A 10,738-nucleotide genomic window follows, 5' to 3' on the forward strand; every position below is an offset into this window, starting at 1 on the left:
CCACCAGCAATGGAGGAGTGTTCCTCTTTCTCCACAACTTCGCCAGCATCTGCTGTCACCTGAATTTTTAATCTTAACCATTCTGACTGGAATGAGATGGAATTTTTCTTTTTAATTCTTCACTATTCTGACTGGGGTAAAAGGAAATCAGGAAATCTCAAAAGTAGTTTTAATTTGTATTTTTTTTAAAGCTTAAGATGTTGAATATTTAGGGCTAGAGAGATGGCTCAGCAGTTAAGAGCACTGACTGCTCTTCTAGAGGTCCTGAGTTCAATTCCCAGCAGCCATATGGTGTATTGGGGCCCAATGCCCTCTTCTGTTGTGTCTGAAGACAGTGAGAGTGTACTCAAATACAGAAAATAAATCTAAACAACCCCCCCCCCAAAAAAAAACCAAAAATGACCAATGTTGAACATTTTTGCCTCTTGGATGTTTGGACTAAAGGCATGAGCCAAGACACCTTATTTCTTTTTTGTCACATTTTACTTACTGTGTGTGTATGTGTGTGTATTAGTCAGGGTTTTCTAGAGTCACAGAACTTATGGGTAGTCTCTTTACAGTAAGGGAACTTGTTGATGACTTACAGTCTGTAGTCCAACTCCCAACAATGGTCAGCAGCAGCTGTGAATGGAAGTCCAAGGATCTAGCAGTTGCTCAGTCCCACAAGGCAAGCAGGTGAGGAAGAGTGAGCCTTCCTTCTTCCAATGTCCTTATGTAGGTCTCCAGAAGGTGTGGCCCAGAATAAAGGTGTGTACCAATAGGCCTGGATCTAAGTTTTTCTTCACCTAGAACTTGCTTTGTTGTCAACTGGCCTTGAAATCAGAGCTCTGCTTATCTTTGCCTCCTGGGATTAAAGGCTTGTACTACCAAGTTTGGACTTAAATTTAGGTGGGTGGGATCTTGCCCCAAGGTCACTACTTCCTTAATTCTTGCCCCAAGGTCACTATTCTCTTAATATCCTTGAACACAGGATTTAGCTGCATTTCTTCCTGATGTCCCTTTAATACTCAAACTATATATTTTGTATTTTTCCTTTCTCAGCTTGCTACATTTGTTTAAAATGCTCTTCATCAGACTGAACCAGAGAACAAAGTCTGTGTTGGGCTTTTCTGAGACTTCCTTTGCCAATTTATATTAATTAAATTTTACCTCAGCCTTAGGCAGTCTTTTGAGACAATGGCAAAAAAGCAGGCACATTCTTCACCAAAACATCAAAAAAACAGTCTCTCCACCACATATTAAAGTTCATCTCCACTGAAAGCTCTTGGGCCTGCAGGCCTACACAGTTCAAATGGCCCTTAGCACCACTGTCTTCCATATTCCTACTAGGCTGGCCCATTAAGTCTCACTTAAAGCATTCCATGGCTTTGCAAATCCAAAGTCCGAAACTACACATTCTTCCAAACAAAAGCATGGTCAGGCCTATCACAGCATTACCCGCAAGGCCGGCATGGACCCCGGACCCCGAGGATGGGCCGGGCGCCGGGGGTCTCCCACTTATTCTACACCTCTCATGTCTCTTCACCGTGCCAGACTAGAGTCAAGCTCAACAGGGTCTTCTTTCCCTGCTGATTCCACCGAGCCCGTGCCCTTGGCTGAGGTTTCACTGCATAGTAGGTAGGGACAGTGGGAATCTCGTTCATACATTCATGCGCGTCACTAATTAGATGACAAGGCATTTATTTGGCTACCTTAAGAGAGTCATAGTTACTCCCGCCATTTACCCGTGCTTCATTGATTTCACTTTGACATTCAGAGCACTGGGCAGAAATCACATCGCATCAACACCCGCCATGGGCCTTCGTGAGTCTAATTGCTCTTACTAAAACTTCCAGTACTATATTGAATATGTAAGGAGAGAGTAGGCAGCCTTGTCTAGTCCTCCTTGATTTTAGTGGGATTGCTTCAAGTTTCTCTCCATTTAGTTTGATGTTGGTTACTGGTTTGCTATATATTGCTTTTAATATGTTTAGGTATGGGCCTTGAATTCCTGATCTTTCTAAGAATTTTATCATGAAGGGGTGCTAGATTTGGTCAAATGCAAGAATTTTATTGAGTATTTTTGCATCAATATTCATAAGGGAAATAAGCCTGAAGTTCTCTTTCTTTGTGAGTTTTTGGTATCAGCATAACCGTGGCTTCATAGAATGAATTGGGTAGTGTTTCTTCTGTTTCTATTTTGTGGNATAGTTTGAAGAGTATTGGTATTGGGTCTTCTTTGATGGTCTGAAAGAATTCTTCATTGAACCCATCTGGATCTGGACTTCTTTTGGTTGGGAGACTTTTAACGACTGCTTCTATTTCTATAAGGGTTTGGAGACTGTTTAGATGGTTTATTTGATCCTAATTTAACTTTGGTATTTGGCATCTGTCTAGAAGACTATACATTTCATACAGATTTCTAAGTTTTGTTGAGTATAGGCTTTTGTGGTATAATTTGATAATATATTAAATTTCCTCAGTTTCTGTTATTATATCTCCCTTTTCATTTCTGATTTTGTTAATTTGGATACTGTCTCTGTGCCCTCTGGCTAGTCTGGCTAAGGGTTTATCTATCTTGTTGATTTTCTCAAAGAACCAGCTCCTGGTTTAGTTGATTCTTTGTATAGTTCTTTTTGTATAGTTTGTTTTGTTTAGATTTGTTTGGTTGATTTCAGCCCTGAGTTTGATTATTTCCTGCCTTCTACTCCTCTTGTGTGAATTTACCTCTTTTTGCTCTAGAGCTTCCAGGTGTGCTGTTAAGCTGCTAGTGTATGCTCTCTCTAGTTTCTTTTTGGAGGCACTCAGAGCTATGAGTTTTCTTCCTACTGCTTTTATTGCATCCCATAAGTTTGGGTATGTTGTACCTTCATTTTCATTAAATTCTAAAAAGTCTTTAATTTTTTTCTTTCTTTCTTCCTTGACCAAGTTATCATTGAGAAGAGCATTTTTCAGCTTCCATGTGTATGTAGACTTTTGTTGTTTCTGTTGCTATTGAAGACCAGCCTTAATCAATAGTGGTCTGAGAGGATGCATGGGATTATTTCAATCTTGTTATATCTCTTAAGGTCTGTTTTGTGACCAATTATATGGTCAATTTTTCAGAAGGTACCATGAGGTGCTGAGAAGTTGTATTCTTTTTATTTAAGATGAAATGCTCTATAGATATCTGTTAAATCCATTTGTTTCATAACTTCTGTTAGTTTCACTATGTCTCTGTTTAGTTTGTGGTTCCATGATTTGTCCATTGATGAGAGTGGGGTGTTGAAGTCTCCCACTATTATTGTGTGTGGTACAATGTGTGCTTTGGGCTTTAGTGAAGTTTCTTTTATGAATGTGGGTACCCTTGCATTTGGACCATATGTATTCAGAATTGAGAATTCCTCTTGGTAGATTTTTTTCCTTTAATGAGTATGAAGTGTCCTTCCTTATCCTTTTTGTTAACTTTTGGTTGAGAGTCGATTTTATTCGATATTAGAATGGCTACTCCAGCTTGTTTCTTGGGACCATTTACTTGGAAAACTGTTTTCCAGCCCTTTACTCTGAGGTAGTGTTTGTCTTTGATACTGAAGTGTGTTTCCTGTTTGCAGTAAAATGCTGAGTCCTGTTTAAGTATCCAGTCTGTTAGTCTGTCTTTTTGTGAGGGAATTGAGTCCGTTGATGTTAAGAGATATTAAGGAATGGTGACTGTTGCTTTCTGTTATTTTTTATGTTATTTTTATGTTTGTGTGGCTATCTTCTTTTTGGTTTGTTGAAAGAAGATTACTTTCTTACTTTTTCCAGGGTGTAGTTTCCCTCCTTGTGTTGGCATTTTCCATTTATTATTTTTTGTATGGCTGGATTTTTTGAAAGACATTGTGTAAAAGATATTTGGTTTTGTCATGGAATATCTTGGTTTCTCCATCTATGGTAATTAAGAGTTTTGCTGGGTATAGTAGCGTGGGTTGGCATTTGTGTTCTCTTAGGGTCTGTATGACGTCTGCCCAGGATCTTCTAGTTTTCATAGTCTCTAGTGAGAAGTCTGGTGTAATTCTGATAGGTCTGCCTTTATAAGTTATTTGACCTTTTCCCCTTACTTCTTTTAATATTCTTTCTTTGTTTAGTGCATTTGGTGTTTTGACTATTATGTGATGGGAGGAATTTCTTTTCTGGTCCAATGTATTTGGAGTTCTGTAGGTTTCATGTATGTTTATGGGCATCTCTTTCTTTAGGTTAAGAAAGTTTTCTTCTATAATTTTGTTAAAAATAATTACTGGTCCTTTAAGTAGGGAATCTCCACTCTCTTCTATACCTATCATCCTTAGGTTTGGTCTTCTCATTGTGTCCTGGATTTCCTGGATGTTTTGGGATAGGGGCTTTTTGCATTTTGCATTTTCTTTGACTGTTGTGTCAATATTTCCTATGGTATCTTCTGCCCCTGAGATTCTGTCTTTTATCTCTTGTATTCTGTTGGTAATGCTTGCATCTATAACTCCTGATTTCTTTCCTAGGTTTTCTATCTCCCTTTGTGATTTCTTTATTGATTCTATTTCCATTTTTAGATCCTGGATGATTTTATTCAATTCCTTTACCTGTTTGTTTGTGTTTTTCTTTAAGGGATTTCTGTGTGTCCTCTGTAAGGACTTCTACCTGTTTACCTGTGTTCTGTATTTCTTTAAGGGAGTTATTTATGTCCTTCTTAAAGTCCTCTATCATCATCATGAGATGTGATTTTAAATCAGAGTCTTGCTTTTCAGGTGTGTTGGGGTAACCAGGGCTGGCTGTGGTGGGAGAACTGGGTTTTGATGTTTCCAAGTAGCCTTGGTCTCTGTTGCTTATGTTCTTGCCCTTCCTTCTTGCCATCTGGTGATCTCTGGTGTTATCTGGCCTTGCTGTCTCTGATTATGGCTTGTCCCTCCTGAGCTCACAGGTCTGTCAGCACTCCAAGGAGACCAGTTTTCTGTATTTGGGTATGGAGCACTGTGGCATAGGAGGCAAAGCTGTTAGATCTTTTCTAACATGTATTGTTTGTCTCTTTGCCAATTCAGGTCACTGTAGAAGTGAGGGTTTATATGTGGGACCTCAATTCTATTTCATTGATCAATGAGTCTGTTTTTATATCAGCATCATGATGCTTTTATTACTATAGCTCTATAGTATAACTCTAAGCTACCTCATACAAGACGACAATTTTTGAACCAGACACCACAGGCTAATAAAAACCCCTGTGCCAGGAATGAGATAATTCTTTTGGAGTTGTTAGCCAGGGAAGTACCAGAGACCTACAGACTAGACATGCATCTGTCAATACTTGTGGTTACCCACAGAACTTGCCCATAAGTTCTTCAATACGTAGGGGAATCAAGCTAGTGATGACTGGAAGCTTCACCCCCTCCTGGCTATCTTTCATTGGAAGAAAAATGACCGTGCAACTTACCTAGCAGTGTACACTGTGAGATAACATAAAGATGTGCCCACTGGTGCAGTGGTGTCATGAACATGATGGGAGTAGTCAGTCATTCTGGTTGAATTTAAGTCTCACTCCAAAAGATGAATCTCAATCCTGGGACCATTATTACACCAAGAACCCAAGGCTAAACAGTTCATAGTCCCTATGGCAGAGCTTAATACTATTCTTTTTGCTAGGTGTACATCATATTAAACCAGTTCCTGATGACTTATTATTATATCCATATATCAATGCACCTCTCAACTCTCATCTGAGAAGCTTCTCTTTACGTTAGATGCCCATTGTCCTAGAGACCCACAAATGACCAAAATGCAGAGAATAAGAGTCTACAGAATTCTCAGACCTACATGGAACATGTAGTTTGCAACACTCTCTGCCCCTCCTCCCAAGGCTCAAGGTTCACTGTTGAAGTGGGGCCAGAAAAAGTGTGAGAGCCAGACATGGTGGATAACTGTACAAACAAACCAAACCAAACCAAACCAAACCAAACCCAATGTCTCTTGGATACAGCAGAAGAACTGGTATGTGAACTCACAGTGATTCCACAACTATGAACATCCCCCTCTCCAAGCCCAAGCCAGCCCAAAGCCCAGCATAGAGATGGGAGTTAGTCAATTTTATTTTTATTTTTTAAACATCTAGCCATGGAGCAATTGGGAATTATTAGCTTCGGGAAAAGGAGAGACATTTTTTTCACTAAGAATGTAGTCCCAGTAATTTGGCCACACATCCTAGAATATTTGAGGAGCACAGTCTTGCCTTGATATTGGTTGGAGGGGTGTGACTCTGTGAAGGTTTAGGGGAGGAAGAATAAATAAGAGCAACAACATTGTATGAAACGAAACTCTCAAATATTTGAACAGCATGAAGGACATTTAATGTGATTTTTAACTATCTGAACCAAGAGTTGGCCACTTTTCCCGGAAAGGAGTGTGTAGGAAATAATGCAAACTTCCACTGCCACTGTAGCCACTGGTCTCTCCTATTGTAGCATCAAGTGCAACCACATAAAATAAGTGGTTGATTGTTGTGGATAGCCCTGGGGCTAATTGTATTTGATGTTAATTCCATTCTCCTGTGAGTGGTTGTGAACAAGGATTGAGTCAGCACTCAGGTGATTTCTTGTAAACCTGCTTCCCACCTTAATTTGTAAAATAAAGGAGAGCTGATAATTGGGCAGATAAAGGGAAGGTGAAGCAGAAGGTAGATGGAGAGTAAAAGGAGAAAATGGAAGAGGGAGATGATGCAGAGGAGGAGGGAGAAGAAGAAAAGCTGAGCAGAAGCACATGGCCTTGGAGATACCGCATGTTCTAAAGTTTCTCATGAGCTATGGAAGATGATAGTGTAGTGGTAGATCTGCCCAATCTAGGTGCACAGCATGTAATTGTATTAACTGTGTTGTGTTTTCATTGCCTGGGCATATTTGGGAGGAGCTTTACCACAAGAGTTGGTGAGGTATGTCAAGATAAATACAGAAAGCAAGCCATTATTGCTGCTCAGGTAAAGAGTGGGTCAAAGGTTTGACAGACATATCTCAGAAAGAAAGAGAAAGAGAGAGAGAGAGAGAGAGAGAGAGAGAGAGAGAGAGAGAGAGAGAGAGAGANAGAGAGAGAGAGAAGAGAAGAGAAGAGAAGAGAAGAGAAGAGAAGAGAAGAGAAGAGAAGAGAAGAGAAGAGAAGAGAAGAGAAGAGAAGAGAAGAGAGGAAAAAAGCACAAATGGCCAAAAAGCCCAGGAAAAGAACCTCACCGTTATGAATAACTGGAGAAACAGAGCTCAAACCACAGTGAGATACTGCCTCAGGCCCACCAAGATTACTAACAACAAAAGTACAGAGATCAAAGCATATCAATGAGGCCAGACACTGGTGGCACACACCCTTTAATCCCACCACTCCAGAGGCAGAGGCAGGTAAATCTCTGAGTCTGAGCCCAGTCTGGTCTACAGAGTGAGTTCCAGGATGGCCAGGACTACACAGAGAAACCCTGTTCCCCCTCCCCCTCAAAAAATGACGACAATGATGAATTTTGTTATTCTTATTTTAGCCCTCCCCCAAAATAAGGCCATGTGGCCAAATCTAGCTCTCAGGCTACAGTTTTCCAACTCCCAATCTACCGATTTGGGGTTTGGGATAGTCCATATGAAACAACAGAAGCTGAATTTCTGCATTGAGTGTGCCTCAAGCCTGAGGTGCCCAGTCTCTGTGCTCAGTGCTCAGAGACTCCTGTAGAAGGGGCCCGGAAGAGTCAAGGATAAAGGGACGATGACCAACACAGGGAAGCCCAGTTCAAAACAACAGGCTCTCTGCTGCTCAGATGACAAGCATTCTGGGGTGGTGTTCCAGGGTTAAATAAGGGAATGGAACTGCCCATGACCCAGAGGCACACATTCTCTCCAGAGCAGGTTAGCTGCGGCCAGCGGTGAGGTCAAGGAGGTACTCTTTGTCCTCTGGGAGAGCAGCCATGTCCACTCCTGTGCCCCCGGCTCCCTCTGAGGACGAGCTGCTTGGAAGCTTCACCATGTCTAATTCTTTAAAGGGGACACCTGCCCTCAATGGCAGGATGTGGTCGTGGTGGAAAGCAGAGGAGGACAGAAGGGCACCACCACCTTAAGGGGATTTCTGGAGCCTTCTGAAACCACGCCCAGTTCTAAATCTAAAGCTAAGCCTCGGGTGTGGAGCTGGGGAACTTTTCAATCCACTTTCCAACTTGAAACCTCCTCACATTTGATAGGGTTAAATGTTCAAAGTGAGGGCTGTATTGTTGGATCTGTGGAAATGGGAAAGGAAGACGGGGAACAAAGACGTGACTTTCCCCGGCAAGACTTTCATCTAAAGCAGGTGCATTGTTCCACTCCAAGCTGAGTGACAAAGGCAGCCTTGTGTGTCTGCCCTACAGGTCTCTGTCCTTCTGTGAGGGGAGGGAAAGCGGGTCCGGGCAGTGTGTTCTGTGCGACTCTCAGGAAGAAAGGGCAATTCATGGGCTGCAGGCAGGGGCCTGTCCCTAGGTGTGCCTGCAGGCCTGCCTCTGCCAGTGGTCGGATTTCACCATAAGCAAAGAAGATGGGAGGTTCGCCACTCACCCACAGCCTTTCTCTGCAGGGGAAAAAAAAAAAAAAAAACAAGGCATGACTCCTCTGTCCAGAGCTGGTGGGGCCACAGCACCCTGCCAGGAGGTACAGGTTACAGAAAACTGGCTCCAAAGCCCCAAAATTTATCTGTCACCTGAGGCAAACTGAGGCCAGTGCAGCGGCCAGTTCTATATGGTCGCAGCAACCAAAGAGCAACTGAGGATCTGAAACCGGGCTGGTCTGAAGGGAGGTATTTGGCATTCATGGGGACCTGGGTCAACCCCAAACATCCAAATAATGATAATAACAAAAAGTATTTGTGTATTGCTTGCATGCTACAATGATAATATTTTTGGTATCTTCAATTAAAAACTTGATTACTTTTAACCGCTGCTTTTTCACTTTTAAAAGCTATTAACTTCTGGAAAGTTTAGACTCTGTCCAGGTTCACATTATGCGGTTTTTTTTTGTTTTTTTTTGAACTATGCTCTGGCACTTCCAAAGGACTGTCCTTTGGCTGCGAGGTGAAAGAAAGCCTAGGCTTGAGGGGAGAATGCTTACAGCTGGATGTGTGGCTGGTCTTCAGGCCCGCAGCTCCTGCTTCCTGTCAGCCTTTCGGGTCTCCCAGGCTCCCCCTAGGGTCTGGCCCACGCTGTTTCTGGCATAGAGGACACTTTAACCTGTCCAAGGAAAATACAGAAGGAAGTTAAGTCTCCATCTTGCAAGAATGTCCCAAAAGCTCTTCACCTTCCTGAGTATTGAACAGTTCATGGAGAACCTAGGAGAATGAAGAAGCCCTCACAATGGTCTGTCACCACCACCTGTGGCATTCTGGAAAGGCATGTGTGGAAGATGGAGCAGGGTCCCACCTCTCTCAGGACTGCCCTGAGTGTACGGTGTAGATAGCTCATCTGGTTTGGGGTCCAGAGCCCTTGAGTTCTACTCCAGTTTCAGCAACACCAGGGAAATGGGTTTGTGTATAACTCTGGGGATGTGAGGCCTATTGTCCTGTTCCACCAGTGGAGGAATGTTCTTGTCCCGTTGTGTTGTCACATCACTCGACAGAGTCACACATCCACTCCGGTCACGGGAGTCAGGTCCCTGTGAAGCTTGAGGTCTCAGTCATGTAAAGAAGACAGAATCCAAAAGATCCTTCTAGGATGAGTCTCTGGGAAGGAAAACAATTAGCTCTACCTCCAAGCCAGCTCCCCATAAACTGCCAGGGGGTGTCTGCCCAGCTTTAACCCATGGTTCAACAGAGTCGGTCTAGTTCTGCTGTAGGTGTGGAAGAGCTATTTTATTGGGACTGCATTGTGTTTACAGGGAGGAAAGGGTTAATTGCTTTCCCTACGGTGGCTGACCACTGCAGCAGATATGCTCAGCATATAATAAATAGGTTGTCCTTGCTTCCTAATGAAAAAGGTTAAATTAGCTTTATTGACCTCTGTGCTTTTTACTGTTAAAAGGACTTAACACCTATCTGCAAATTATCCAGATTTTTTTTTCCCACTGGTGTTAATGGGGAGGAGGCAACTCAACTGCTGCAGAGGGGAATCCAGAGACTGGTCTTGTTGAGCCATACAGGGCCGGGTTTTTCAATCACCCAGCAGCGGTGTCTCTTTCTCTACTCCTGAGCTAGACCCATTCTGAGCCCTGCCTCTTCCAACTCCACCCACTGTCGCTCGGCTAGCAGCTACTTAGGTCTGACCAGCTGCTGTACAGGGCTCATCTGATGTCCTGAGATGCTTCCCGCTACCTCACGGTGAGGAAAGAAAGGAACACAGATGGAGTCTCTCCATCTTCTTGTCTCCATTCTCTCTGTCTCTCTGTCTCTCTCTCTCTCACACACACAAACACACACACACAATTTGAGAACAAACAAGAATAAGGCTTTGATGAACAAATGTTTGCTATGTGAGATGAGAGATGGGGATGCAAATATTCATAGTGACGCTCTTAACGGTCGCCTAGCAGAACTCTAGTCAGGGCAACCTGGGCCTAAAGGAAGAACATTACAGAAGGAAGAGGACTGGGCATTCTAGAAATGTTGGCTTCAGGGGCGCCTAAGAACTCAGGAGAGTGCATGGGGATAACTTCTTATGGGATCACCAAAGAACACCTGAAACCTGTCGCTCACTTGCTATCAAACTGCAAACAACACCCAGAAATTCAAAGGAAATAGAAAGCAGGGCCAGTTTCCCTTCGAGATGGAGGGTTAAGGAAAGGGACGATCCTTCAAGGCC

This window comes from Mus pahari, chromosome 6 (assembly GCF_900095145.1).
Source record: "Mus pahari chromosome 6, PAHARI_EIJ_v1.1, whole genome shotgun sequence".
Classification (NCBI taxonomy): Eukaryota; Metazoa; Chordata; class Mammalia; order Rodentia; family Muridae; genus Mus; species Mus pahari.